This window comes from Tasmannia lanceolata, unplaced genomic scaffold (genome assembly GCF_043159265.1).
Source record: "Tasmannia lanceolata isolate RefF3 unplaced genomic scaffold, GAP_Taslan_0.1 ptg000060l, whole genome shotgun sequence".
Classification (NCBI taxonomy): domain Eukaryota; kingdom Viridiplantae; phylum Streptophyta; class Magnoliopsida; order Canellales; family Winteraceae; genus Tasmannia; species Tasmannia lanceolata.
In genome coordinates, this window is record NW_027518737.1 from 1 (window position 1) to 5,000 (window position 5,000).

A 5,000-nucleotide genomic window follows, 5' to 3' on the forward strand; every position below is an offset into this window, starting at 1 on the left:
CAGGATTGGGTAATTTGCGCGCCTGCTGCCTTCCTTGGATGTGGTAGCCGTTTCTCAGGCTCCCTCTCCGGAATCGAACCCTAATTCTCCGTCACCCGTCACCACCATAGTAGGCCACTATCCTACCATCGAAAGTTGATAGGGCAGAAATTTGAATGATGCGTCGCCAGCACGAGGGCCGTGCGATCCGTCGAGTTATCATGATTCATCAGAGCAACGGGCAAAAGCCCGCGTTGACCTTTTATCTAATAAATGCATCCCTTCCAGAAGTCGGGGTTTGTTGCACGTATTAGCTCTAGAATTACTACGGTTATCCGAGTAGTAGATACCATCAAACAAACTATAACTGATTTAATGAGCCATTCGCAGTTTCACAGTCTGAATTAGTTCATACTTACACATGCATGGCTTAATCTTTGAGACAAGCATATGACTACTGGCAGGATCAACCAGGTAGCATTCCTCCACCGAAACCGACCCCGTCGCACCGTGTCCCAAAGGAACGGCGGGAAAGAGACGGTCGTGATTCATCGCAGGCAACGAAAGGCAAAAATGCCAAAGGATTTGGGGCCGAAGCCACCCATTTCCATCTGCATCGTCCACATCCGTAAGCACAACTAGGGCCCTTGGACCTAGGGCAAATAGCAAACTCGCAATGCCAAGGAACCAAGGGCACTACCTCGAGGGCCGCCTGACATCGCCACAAAAATGGCAACGACACGCGGCATGAACCGACTCCGTAAAATGAGTTCCCAATAAAATGGGTAACAAGCACAGGCACCATAATGCGAGCCGAGTAAGGCATCGAGCTTGAATTGAGTAGGCCATGAACGGGGTGGTCAGCTGCGCAATGGCAGGTAGCCCACCAGCATGCACGATCCAAATGCCACTCACGCGCCAACACGGTGCCTGCCAAACAATGTCTCCCCGACCCAACTGCTATTAGCAATGGGGCCTGAAATGGCACTGCTAGGCGACCCGCTGTGCGCGGAAGTTAGAGGGGAAGGGGGAAGGGACACACGGGACGAGGAATTCCGTGCCAAAGAGAATGCGAGCGAAGACCAAGCCAAGAGTGGAGACCCCCACGGTTGAGGCAAGCCAACGATGGCGAATGGAATGGGGGAAGGGGAGAGATCTAGCAAAAGGCCCAGGACAAAGATGGGGGGGGGGAAGCTCATTGGAGAGACCCTGTAAGAAAGCGCAATACAAAAGCAAATCGAACAAGGGAGGTAAGCTCACAGGTACGAAGAAAAGGAACCCTTGTGCGCATTGGCGGAGGCAAACTACCCAACCAAGCCAGCAGCAACCAAGCCATAGGGTTGCAAACAGACGTGCAACCCAGTACCCACAAGGGCAGGGGTAAGCCGCCGAGCCTAGCAAGGTAGGTGTGCTCCCAAAACCAAACAACGCACAAAGGGAGCAAACACGGGCAAACAAGTGACGCCATGGCCTACTCGCCCACCGCCCTCTATATTGCCTAACCTTGGCAACCATGGTCCATTCCCCACTATATGCCATGGCCTTGTGCCCATGGTCTTCACAAGACAGCATCCAAGGCGCCTGAAAGGCCAAGGGAGCCCAACCCAGCAATGCCCAGCCAAGGCCAGGCATTCCAGTGCCTACCCGGGCAAAAACGCCCAAAGCATGCCCCATTCGTTAGCCTATCCAGGCAAAAACGCCCAAAACCAGCCCATTCCAGTGCCTATCCGGGGAAAACGCCCAAAGCATGCCCATTCCTTAGCCTATCCAGGCAAAAACGCCCAAAACCAGCACATTCCAGTGCCTATCCGGGCAAAAACGCCCTAAGCCTGCGCATTCCAGCGCCCCGCAGCATGCCACCCTCCTATAGGGTTTGCGCAACCAACCCGCCTAACCACCAGTGGCAACCAAAGGTGCTGTTAGCGACGACTTCTGAAGACGCAACGAGACGCGACGGGTTTGCGCCCAGACGCGACGAGGCGATGCGGGATCTGCGCCCAACCGTGCCTACACCCGCCGACTTGATGCGGGAGCTGCTGGCCCAAGCATGCCTAGCGTGCAAGGCCTGCGTGCAAGGCTAGTGTGCAAGGCTCGTGGGCAAGGCTAGTGCGCAAGGCTAGTGCCCAAGGTCTGTGTGCAAGGCTAGTGCCCAAGGCTAGTGAGCATGGCCTGTGTGCAAGGCTAGTGTGCAAGGCTTGTATGCAAGGCTAGTGTGCAAGGCTGGTGTGCAAGGCTTGTGGGCAAGGCTGGTGCGCAAGGCTAGTTCCCAAGGGTTGTGTGCAAGGCTAGTGCCCAAGGCAAGTGCGCAAGGCTCGTGCCCAAAGCTAGTGCGCAAGGCTTGTGTGCAAGGCTACTGCGATGGGCCAGTGCCCAAGGCTTGTGAGCAAGGCTTGTATGCATGGCTTGTGTGCAAGGCTAGCGTCCAAGGCTTGTGCGCATGGCTTGTGCGCAAGGCTTGTGTCCAAGGCTTTTGTGCAAGGCTCGTGCGCAAGGCTAGTGTGCAAGGCTTGTGCGCATTGGCAGGTAGCCCACCAGCATGCACGATCCAAATGCCACTCACGCGACAACACGGTGCCAAGCCGGGCATGGTGTGCACTCAAAACCAATCAACGGACAGAGGTCATGCGTCATGGGGGGGATCTAGCAAGGCCATGGGGAAGGTCATGGAGGACCTTGGAAGCAAGCGCAAGACGAGAGCGAATCGAACAAGGGGCCAGGACGGGGCCTTGTGCCCATGGTCTTCGCAAGACAGCGTCCAAGGCACCCGAAAGCCCAAGGGAACCCAAACCCGGCCGACACTTGCAATCGCACATGCTCTCTGCAACACACCATCAATGCCGCCCAACGGGGCCAGCACGAGCAGTCCTCCGCGGTCCCCTGGCCCTGCGCACGTTTGTCTTCGAAACCGAGCATCAATGCCACAGAAAGTGCCGGGGCGCCAGCTGGAGCCATCATCCGCGTTGCCATGGCTCGCTTGGCCTTGGCTTGCCAGGCCCCGACACGAGCAATCGCGCATTTTCTTTGCAACCGACCATCAATGCCGCCCAACGGGGCCAGCACGAGCAGTCATCCGCGGTCCCCTGGCCCTGCGCACGTTTGTCTTTGAAACCGAGCATCAATGCCACAGAAAGTGCCGGGGCGCCAGCTGGAGCCATCATCCGACGTGCCATGGCTCTGGTCCCATGGTCTTCGCAACCGAGCATTCGTGACACCCGCGGGGCCAGGACACCAACCCTTCCGACACGAGCATTCGCGCATGTTCTTTGGCCACACAACGGCGCCAGCACGAGCAAAATCATCCGCGGTGCGGTGGCCTTGCACGGCCTTTTGTCTTTGGAACCAACCATCAGTGCCACGGGAAGTGCCGGAGTCCCGGCATCCGCGGTGCCAAGTCATTGCGCCCTTGGTCTCTGCAGCGGGGCATGCCGGGCACTCCCAACCATTGCAAGCAAGCAAGCAAGCAAGAAAGAAAGTAAGTAAGTAAGTAAGTATTACATATAGGGGCGGGACATGCGGGGAGATCTGCGAAACGTGCATTACGGGGCACACGCGTACCTACCGGGGCATACCGACCCCTATTGGGGCACACGTGTGCATATCGGGGCATACCGGGCCTATCGGGGCACACGCGTACATACCGGGGCATACCGAGCCCTACTGGGGCACACGTGCGCATATCGGGGCGTACCAAGCCTATCGGGGCATACGCATGTATCCCAAGGCATACCGAGTCAATCCGGGCATACGCGTTCATACCGGGGCGTAACGGGCCTATCGGGGCATACTTGGGCATATCCGGGCAAAAAATGCCCAAAACTTGCGCAACCTTGGCAACCGTGGTCCATTCCTCTCTATATGCCTAGCCTTGCCAACCGTGGTCCATTCCTCACTATATGCCATGGCCTTGTGCCCATGGTCTTCCCAAGACAGCGTCCAAGGCCCCCGGAAGGCCAAGGGAGCCCAACCCAGCAATGCCCTGCTATGGCAAGCCAAGGCCAAGCATTCCGGTGCCTATCCGGGCAAAAATGCAATTCCTCTCTATATGCCTAGCCTTGGCAACCGTGGTCCATTCCCCACCATATGCCATGGCCTTGTGCCCATGGTCTTCCCAAGACAGTGTCCAAGGCGCCCGGAAGGCCAAGGGAGCCCAACCCAGCAATGCCCTGCTTTGGCAAGCCAAGGCCAAGCATTCCGGTGCATAACCTTGGCAACCGTGGTCCTTTCCTCACCATATGCCATGGCCTTGTGCCCATGGTCTTCGCAAGACATCGTCCAAGGCGCCCAAAAGGCCAAGGGAGCCCAACCCAGCAATGCCTTGCTAGGACAAGCCAAGGCCAAGCATTCCGGTGCCTATCCGGGCAAAAACGCCCAAAGCATGCCCATTCCTTAGCCTATCCAGGCAAAAACGCCCAAAATCTGCACATTCTAGTGCCTATCCGGGCAAAAACGCCCACCAGCATGCCACCCTCCTATAGGGTTTGCGCAACCAACCAGCCTAACCACCAGTGGCAACCAAAGGTGCTGTTAGCGACGACTTCTGAAGACGCAACGAGACGCGACGTGTTTGCGCCCAGACGCGACGAGACGATGCGGGATCTGCGCCCAAGAATGCCTAGACCCGTCGACTTGATGCGGGATCAGCTCGCCCAAGCATGCCTAGTGTGCAAGGCCTGTGTGCAAGGCTAGTGTCCAAGGCTAGTGTGCAAGGCTCATGTGGAACGCTAGTGCGCAAGGCTAGTGCCCAAGGCTTGTGTGCCAGGCCCGTGTGCAAGGCTAGTGTCCAGGGCTTGTGTGCATTGCTTGAGTGCAAGGCTTGTGTGCATTGCTCGAGTGCATGGCTTGTGTGCAAGGGTTGTGCGCAAGGCTAGTGTGCGGGGCTTGTGCGCATGGCTAATGTGCACGGCTTGTGTGCATGGCTACCGTGCAAGGCTAGTTTGCATGGCTAGGGTGCAAGGCTCGCATGCGAGGCTAGTGTGCAAGGCTGCGTGCAAGGGAAGCGTGCAGGGCGAGTGTGCGAGGCC